The sequence below is a fragment of the Cucurbita pepo genome, chromosome 6 (genome assembly GCF_057944985.1).
Source record: "Cucurbita pepo subsp. pepo isolate OVF chromosome 6, ASM5794498v1, whole genome shotgun sequence".
NCBI lineage: Eukaryota > Viridiplantae > Streptophyta > Magnoliopsida > Cucurbitales > Cucurbitaceae > Cucurbita > Cucurbita pepo.
Window position 1 is genome coordinate 14,668,136 of NC_141803.1, and position 10,186 is coordinate 14,678,321.

Genomic DNA, 10,186 nt, shown 5'->3' on the forward strand with positions numbered 1-10,186 from the left:
GTCCATGTTCGCGTACGTGGGTCGTAGGTGGAGAAGTACTACACATCGAACCCTGCCCGAAGCTGGAAAGAGTCTAAGGTCATGTTGCAGTTTTAAAAGATAGGTCTCAATCATGTTTGGTGTGTGATTGCATTACTAACCCTATGATACATGTCCTTAGGTATGATACATGTCCTTCCATGGTCCTCCAACAGATGTACTGTCACCGTTAGGTATGCTTTTTAAAGATAGTAACTGGTTTAATTAAATGTACATGTAGTAGATTAATTTTTATTAAAATAAAGTTTAACATTATGTTTGATATATTAACATGATTTTGATAATGCAAAGTTAGACATGTTATGTCACACATGTTAATGTAATTATATTAATACAAAGATTGTAAGCAAGTGTTGGATGTATTCATGAGATTGATTAGAGAAGTATGTAATGTAAGTATTATAGACTTAGTAGTTACGTTCTATGTATAGATTATGTCATCTAGAGGACAAGGAAGAGGGCGTCCCTATTAGAGATAGAGGAATGGGAAAGAAGAGATCAAGGTCCAATATGCGAGAAATCGATGAATCGACCTGACGAAATGGTGCCACCCCCACCTCTAGCGACACCTCAAGGCGCACAAGACCCCACCACTACCCTCATGGAATCATTGCAAGCAATTATGCAAACAATAGTAAGAACACAATCGGAAAATACCTCATCATCTACCAAAAAAAAAAAAAGCATTTGTGAGACGTCAAGAGGGATGACCCTCGTAACTTTAGTAGTTCTACAGATGATCTGACAGTGGCACAACTATGGTTGAATTCAATAAAAATAGTGTTTAGGCTGACCAATTGTCCAGATGATCAAAAGATACAATGTGCAGAGTACATAAACGTGTGGACCTCATACATTTTTATGTGTCATATGCATCAAAATACTTTTATGTTATGACTAGTATAAACGTGTACCGTACGACTTACGACATTTATGTTCGCCATGATGTTATGTGGGTATTTTCTTTCTGTGGTGTCTGAAAGCACGTTAGCGAGTGCTAGCCCAATGAGATAGACCTAGGGGGTACGTGAGTTTGCCTGGTGGGTCCATATGCTCGTGGTTGGGTTGTGTGTAGGAGAGTACTATACACCCAACCTTGCTCGGACTGGAAAGCTACCTAAGGTCATGCCATGTTGCTTTTTAAATAATAGGTCCATCATGTCACGTGTTTGTATTTCTCGACCTCAAACGTGCGATTACTTACTAAGTATTTCTTAAAATACTCAAACCACATACTGCTCTTATTATTAAGGTAACAGTAAGACACCCACGTACTAATGGTGACGTTGCAGTGAAAGCCAGGAACAAGGGGTAGAGTTAGTCACACTTGTGTCTATTTAGTAGCCCTTAAGTTAGTTTAGGGCAATGTTTTTATTTTATATAGAGTTCACATTATTTATTTTTTGCATTATTATTTCAAAAAATTTATTATGAATATTTCAGCTCATGGCACCTTTTATGAAATATTTCAAATGAATGTTTTGTACTCGCATTAGTCACGTCATGTATGTAGTAACAACTTTATTGTAGTAATGTCATGCAAAGGCGAACATCGTCTAAGGTTCGACGAAGCCACAAAATTGGGGCAAAAAATATGAATGAGTCTTTAGTTCCCCATAGGGCTTGTCATGAGCATGTGAAGATCATGACACCGCATGCTTGAAGATGTATGATCGTGACAAGTAGCATCATTCACCTAAAAAATAAAATGTAGAAAGAGGTGAATATAAAAATACTCAGTAAAAAAATCTATTTCCAGGCTTTCAGAGCATCTTTAACCTAATAGGTGTCCTAGGATTTTTTTCCCTGAGTTTTAGGAAGTTCGAACTTAGTCTCATGCTATGTGAACATAGGACCATAAAGTCACTCTAGTGCCCTATGGCCCTCAGATACTCTATCAACCTGCATGACTCCACACCCAATCTTAGGAAGGATTTAATTCACATAAAAATAAGTTAGTATCAAAATTGAGAAAAATAAAACAGACCATAAAGTCACTCTAGTGCCCTATGGCCCTTAGATACTATATCAACCAGCATGACTCCACACCCAATCTTAGGATGGATTTAATTTACATAAAAATAAGTTAGTATCAAAATTGAGAAATAAAACAGAACATAGGACCATAAAGTCACTCTAGTGCCTTATGGCCCTCAGATACTCTATCAACCTGCATGACTCCACACCCAATCTTAGGAAGGATTTAATTCACATAAAAATAAGTTAGTATCAAAATTGAGAAAAATAAAACAGAACATAGGACCATAAAGTCACTCTAGTGCCGTGTCAACCTGCATGACACCACACACAATCTTAGGATGGATCAAAATTGAGAAAAATAAAACAGAACAGAAGACCATAAAGTCACTCTACAATCTCACACATGTTGGAGAAAAATAAAACAGAACATAGGACCATAAAGTCACTCTACAATCTCACGCATGTTGGAGAAAAATAAAACAGAACATAGGACCATAAAGTCAATCTAGTGTCGTATGGCCCTCAGATACTATGTCAACCTGCATGATACTATGTTTATGAGATGACACGCCCAGTGGGACTCGAACCCACAATCGCCTGATTAGAAGTCAGATGCCTTATCCATTAGGCCATGGGCGCTTTTTATTATGTGACCACTTGGATGTAAACTGAACGTGGAGCTCATTGATTACAACTTATATGTAGATCAGATTGGCAAAGGAATAATTGTTTGTCATAAGAAACTATTCTGGTAAGTCAATTGCCATCGTTCTTTTCATCATAATTCCATTAATATCGTTACAAATCTCTTTAACTAAAAAAAAATAAATAAATATCAATATGATTTACATGTTCTAAGAAATTACATCATAAATCTATCATCAAAAGGAGTTTAAAATGGATCATAAGTTGCCACATTTTACTTAAAAATTGTAGCAAACGGGGAGAAAATTAAAAAAAAAAAAAAGTTGGAAAGTATTTATGATGAAACCGAAAGGGATAGTTTGATAAAATGGTACGTTTAGCAGACATATGTATTTATTAGACATATTTACAAGTGTGTGGCCTATTGTGAGGTTGCTTTGAAAATCGCCTTCTACAGTCCCTTCATTTCGTCGTGAAACTTGAAGATCATGTTGCATGAAAGAGCTAGAGATCAAGAATTCACCTTATCTGGACCTTAGCTAAAGTTATAAGCTTAAAAGTTAGTTCGGAAACTTAAATCTCGCTAGAGTTAAAACCTAGAAACTTGTTATTTGTTGAAAGGCTCTAGGCACTTTTAGCTCCCGATTCATTCATGAGGTTTCTTCCTTATCTTTCTCTCAACCTTGGGAATTCATTTTTAAAGGAAAATTCTCATGTATGCCGCAAATTTCTCGATTCTTTCTCTCAACATCATACCAATTTTTTTGCATATTCTAAAGGTAATTGCGAAACTTGATAGAGAGCTCTTCCGGTGTCAACTTCTTTATGAAATATTCTTTTCTCATCCTCTTCAAGATTATATAATCCTTGGATTAAAGCTTAATAGACCTTAGTCGAAAAATTTGGAGTTTTTTCCAAAATTCATAAATTTTTTCTTTAATTGTCCTTTATTTTTAGGGCTTTAGATTTTGGGTCTTCATGAAACTTCTTCATTGAGTTCCTAGAAATCGATTCATATTGGTTTGGATAGATGAATTTACTTGTAGTCTCAGCTCAGTTTATGAGTCAAGAAAGTATATATTATAGCAATCCCGCTTAGAGTATAAATGAAAGGAGTGACACAAAGTGTGGCTTCGTGAAACATGGGTATAGAAAATCTTAAATGGAGATCTTTCATATCTTTTGAGATCAAAGTGACGGTGATGAAAATGAAATTACGTAGAATGAGATGAAGAAAGATCATGCTTTAGCCTAGTATGTAGACGGAATCCCTTTCCAATTAAGAGGAGGCTTTTGCTACTATAACCTTCCCGACCACGATTTCTTTTTTGTTCTAGTTATAAAGGAACTCGACTTCGATTCTTGAATAATCTAACCAGTATTTGCAATAATTTAACCTTTCGGATGTAAATAACCCTAATCCTCAATGGTATACTCCTCCTCTCCATCCCACGACCATGAAAACTCAAATGGAGGGAATGTGCTAGAGATGTTTTCAACACTTGATTCCTTCGTGAAACTTGTTGGGGAGCTAATTTAAAAGTGATTAGAATTGCTTTGAGGAAATTTAATGAACCATAGTCTCTTAATTTTTAAAAACATGAGATCAATGAAATTCATAATCCAAAAGCTTCCAACTCGAGTTTAAGGAAATTCAAGAGTTCATTTTTGTTTAAATGAAAGCCCCTACTTAATACAGACGAAGGGTAACTGGTGGTGAAACCTTAAAATCCTCTTAAATTTGAAGTTCATTTTTTAGAAAAATTAGAAAAATGACATTTTTGCTCTGTATGCTTAGGTTCTCCTTAACAAACCTTTTCCAAACTCCTTGAATCCTTATAATTCCTTCCTAGGGTAAAATTACTTACTTAGGCCGTTTGTCTTTGCTTAGGTCTCTTAGTTCCTATCCTTGAGTCTTTTACACATCTTGTGGGCTTCTTAAACATACTTAAGTTATCTTAACCTTACTTGGGGTTTTACAAGTAAGTAACGTGACCCTGTCGCAAGGGATACAGGGGAATGGACGGGGCCACTATGTGTTAAATCTAATATTTGAATCCTGATCTGAATCTTTGACATGATTCTTTATAAATTGTATTAGAGCTCTAGGCTTATAATTTTGTAGACTAGCCTAGGATGTACACTCACAATGTTTCCATTGTCTTGGAGCAAAGGCTTCATCACATGTAGGTATGACTTACAAAATATAATCAAAGATATTATTTTTACTTTTTTGTGACTTGCTATACTTAGAATGTGAGTGGTACATGATGTATTGATGATTAATAAAGGTTTAGATTTACCAAAATTTGTATTCAAATCCTATGTTGGATGAGTTACACGTCAATTAATTTAATTTAGGGAATGATCATGGGTTTATAATCAAGGAATACTCTCTCCATTGGCTAAGGCCTTTTGGGGAAGCTCAAAGCAAAGTCATGAGAGTTTATGCTCAAAGTGGACAATATCATACCATCATGGAGAGTTGTGTTCATCTAACATGGTATCAGAGCCATGCCCTAAACTTAGTCATGTCAATAGAATCCTCAAAGGTCGAACAAAGGACTCTAAAAGAGAAAGAAGTCGAGCTTATGCTCAAAGTGGACGATACCATACCATTGTGGAGAGTTGTGTTTATCTAACATCTTAAAGCTATAGCATCATTAAAAGTAGTAGGCTACTAAAACTAGTGTATGCATAAAAATGATTTTGCTCAAGAAGATTAGATGTTTTAATCGGATGTTTCAAAACATAAAAAAAACAAAATGTAGTTTCATGATTATTAATGTTTTCGAGGCTTGTATGGATGTGAATTGTAATATGAGGTGTCCAAAATATGACATACAATTATGAAACTATGAATTCAAATTGAGCAAAGTGAGAGATTCACGAATGATGAAAGTATATTCTGAATTTTTTTCAAACCAATCTAGACTTTTCTCTTTACTTGTAGGAATTACTCAAAAATCTATATTAACTCTAATTTAAGTAAGAGTTAAGGGATTATGGAATAATTAAGACAACCAAAAGTTGAAGTCCTAAACTAGACAATTTTCTCGAGATTCAAGTGACTTTAAAATAACCCTCTGAATGGAATCTGATATCCATGATATTTTAATAGAAGACTTAGCATGACATGATTAGGCTATGCATGAAATTTGGAGGTCATTTGACAATGTTAAAGGGTTGAACAAAGGATAAATGTAAAATAACCAAAATGACTCTAAAGTTACATACCACTAGTTTATGACCCATGTTGACGCAATATCTAACAAAGTGTGAATAAATTTGAAATTATTATTACCAAAAAAGGAAAACTGAAATATGAAAAACTGAAATATGAAGGTTGTACTCTAGCTGTATTTTACTAACAGTAAGACTTCTATTTAAACTGAAATAACTCCTATAAAGACTCAACTCATTTGTACGTGCAAGTAATTTATTAGCAGAAATAAACCTAATAGACTCCTAAAAATGAATAACTTATTAATTAAAAATAGCAATAAGTTACACTAAATTCTAACCAGTCTCCCTTGGTCCAAGTTTATTTCTTAATAACTCCGAGAGCCTTATGAATAACTTCAAACTTCACTTTGACAAGTGTCTTAGTAAATATGTTTGCAATCGGCTCATTAGATTGTATTTTCAGCAATTCAACACACTGTGATAACACTTTCTCTCGAACAAAATAATAATGAGTTTCAATATGTTTCGAACGAGCATGAAACACCGAATTTCCAACAAGTTTTATTGCACTTTCATTATCACAATTAATTTGAATTCGCTGATTAAGAGTAGTCACCATTTATTGAATAAGTTTCCTGATCCACAAACATTCTTGAGTAGCCATCGTAGTAGCTACATATTCTGCTTCACAACTCGACAAAGCAAAAGTACTTTGCTTTTTACTGTTCCATGAAAATTCAGCAGAGCCTGCTGTAAAACAAAAACCTGTTGCGGAGCATCCGTTATTCACGTCACCAGCCTAATCAACATCCACAAAACCATTCAAGAAAAATGATTTTGATTTCTCATACATTCATCCGTAATTTAGAGTGCCCTTGATGTAACAAAGAATCATTTTTGCTGTAATTAAATGAGTTTCATGTGGTTGATCCATAAATTGAGACACAACTTCTATCGAAAAAGCAATGTCAAGAATGAGTCTCATGTGGCTGATCCATAAATTGAGACACAACTCCTACTAAAAAAGCAATGTCTAGTTGTGATAGTTAAATAGACAAAACAACCAAGAAGTTGACGAAAGGATGTAGCATCTTCTAATGACTTCCCTTCATTTCTAGCTAATTTGAGATTTGGTTCCATAGGAGTAATTTTATCTCAATAGGAGTAATTTTATCTCTTGAATTCTCTCTACAAAACCACTAATAAACTTGTTGCATATCCTTCTCTTGAGAGAGAAAATAACCATCACATTTCTTAATTTTCAAATCCAGAAGAACAATCAGCTTCACCTAATCTTTTCATTTCAAAACGATTAGACAAGGCATCTTGGAGACTACTGATTTCAACAATATCATCACCAGTAATAATCATGTCATCAACATAAAGTAAGAGCAAGGTGCATACAGTTGCTGTTTTCTTAACAAACAAGCTTGGATCAGCACATGAAGATCTAAAACCATAAAAATTAAGATATTGAGCAATCTTACCAAACCAAGCACGAGGAGCTTGCTTGAGTCCGTACAATGCCTTCTTAAATCTGCACACGTAGTCAGGATATTCTTAAAGGTAAATCCTTGTGGCTGGTTCATAAAAATATCACGATCCAACTCTCCGCAAAGGAAAGAATTTTTCACATCAAGCTGCCATAATTTCCATCCTTTACTAGCAGCTAAAGAGATGATTTTCCATAATGTTACCATCCTTGTGACCGGACTAAAAGTCTCATCATAGTCATAACCATATTTTAGAGAGAACCCACTTGCAACAAGACGAGCTTTGTGTCTATCAATTCTACCATCAGCTTTTTTCTTTAACTTCTAAACCTACTTACAAGTAATTAAATCGACATCATGAGGCTTTCGTACAAGCTCCTAGGTGTCATTTTTTCAAGTGCTGAAATTTCTTCCATTATTGCATTTTTCCATTCTGAAATCCTTTTAACTTCATTGTACAACTTCAGCTCATCTTCACTTGTATCTCCCGTAGGAAAACAAGACAAAATAGAAAATTGATTAATATCAACTACAAAATCAGACAAATGATCTGGTAACCTTTTCTGTTTTTGAAGATTTTTTCTTGTGACAACTTCAATATTTGTAGTGGCTTCTGTAGTCTCCTTAGCTTGAATGTCTATCGCAATTGAAAAATCTTTTCTCCCTTCAGGAAAGAGTGCAACAGTAGTTGTACTTTTGCTGCCATCTGCTTTGTCTTTTAACTTGAAATTTCATCAAACATCACATCACGAGATACAATAACCTTCTTTGTTTCCAAATCCATACACCTCCAACCCTTTCTATGCATATCATAGCCAACAAAAATGCATTTTTTGGCTTTTGGGTCAAGTTTAGTTCCATTATGTTTCAGTACAAGAACATAACAAATAGACCCAAAAATACGAAAATAACTCACATTGGGTTTACGATGTTAAATCAGCTCGAATGGTGATGATTCTGTCCCTGGCCATGGAGGCAGCCAATTTACAACATGGCAAGCTGTTTAAAAAGCTAATGCCCATAGCTCTCTTGGAAGACTCCTCACATGCAACTAAGACAAGCAAACTGATGTAAGATGGGCTAACTTGCGCTCAGCCACCCCATTTTGTTGTAGAGTTTCTAGACAAATCAGTTGACGCTGAATCCCATGCTCCTTACAGTATTCCATAAAATCATTTGAAAGAAATTCTCCTCCATTATCAGTGTGCAATCACTTGTTTTTCAATTCAAATTCTTTTTCTATAGCATGCTTAAATTGAATAAATTTTGAAAAAGCTTTTGTGTTCTAAGAAGTATACCCAACTGAAACAAGAGATCATCCGCAAACACCATCACGTTATGAATGCCGGTATAGCTTGTTGTTTGCGTTGGTCCCAAAAGATAAGAATGAATCAATTCTAATACTGTTGAAGCTCTACTCTTTGAGCTTGGGAAAAGAAGACGATGAGACTGGCCTTATTGGCAGCCTGGACAAATCTCATCATGTTGAATATCTTTAGAAACAGGGACACCATCAAGAAGTTGTTTTGTAGATATTTTCTGCAACAACTGAAAACCCTCATGATCCATACGAGCATGCCAAAACGTTGAGCTTGCATTATGACCAGTTTTCTTGATATATTCATCACTAGCCGATAAAACATACAAAGATTCTTTTCTTTTTCCACATAACAGGATATCAATAGCAACATGTTTCACATTAGAAAGAATTTGAACATTTTTAGGACCAAAAAGAACATATCTTCCTGAATTTGTTATTTGTGATACAAAAGTAAGATTTTTCTTCAAACCAGAAACATGATAAACGTTCTTGAGTAGAACACTCCCATCATTCAAATCTCCTTCTTTCGTCATAGGATGCATTGAATTATCAGCTGTCATAATGACCTTCTTTTGACAATGTGGACGAACACTTGATAGAAGAGTTTCGTTTCCAATTGCATGATGAGAACAACCAAAATCGATAATCAATTCTTCATTGTAGTCTATAAAGCCATGAGCATCTGTAGAGATATCATCTTGATGTACAGCTGAAGTCACATTTGTTGGCTGGTCTAGAACTTCAATAGTTAAATAGTGTTCCCAAAATGGGTCTGAAGAGTTTTTACTTCCATGTACAACATTTGCTTATGATTCCTGCATTTTGACTCAGCAATTTAGCTTAATATGACTTGACTTTCCGCAACGATTACACACCACTTTCACCCGACAATCTCGTTTAAGATGACCAGGTTTTTCACACTTGTAACAAGTTTTAAATGGCTTCTTTGACGACTCCTCACTTCTGAATTGATTCTCATTGCTTGATGAAGGCTTTGAATGAAAATTCTATCACCTTTGATGTTTGACATACAACACATCTTCTGACTTTGAAGAAAACTTGTTGCTGCTAGTCATTTTCTTAATCAAAACTTTCCAATTAGAAAGCAAATTCTCAACTTCAATAATTTTAGGCTGATTTGCCCATCCATGTATTGAGAAAACAAATGGCATAAAGTCTTTTCGTAATCCACGAATAAGATAACGCCATAATTGAGCATCACTCACTGACTCAACATCTAATTATGAAATTTTAGAATAGATATTTTTCACTTTCAAGAAATATTCTTCAACAGAAAAATTACCTTGAGTTACCACAACTAGTTCATTCTCTAGAAATTGCAATGAGATGTATTTTTCTTAGTGAACAGCTTTTGAAGTGTTTCCCACACTTGCTTTGGTGACTTTAAATCACGAACATGATCAATATATTCCTTGCTAATCAAAGCTTGCAAGGTAAATAAAGCTTTTTCACATTTGATCTTCCATGTTGGACTTTCTGTGTCATTACATTCAATTAAATT

General features: G+C 34.7%; 1 non-coding gene across 1 annotated transcript; it reads right to left on the reverse strand.

The window, feature by feature from the left end:
- Positions 1-2,585: 2,585 nt before the first annotated feature.
- Positions 2,586-2,658, reverse strand: TRNAR-UCU (transfer RNA arginine (anticodon UCU)). Its single transcript has one exon. It is a non-coding gene; the product is annotated as a tRNA-Arg (tRNA).
- Between the last annotated feature and the right edge of the window lie 7,528 nt (positions 2,659-10,186).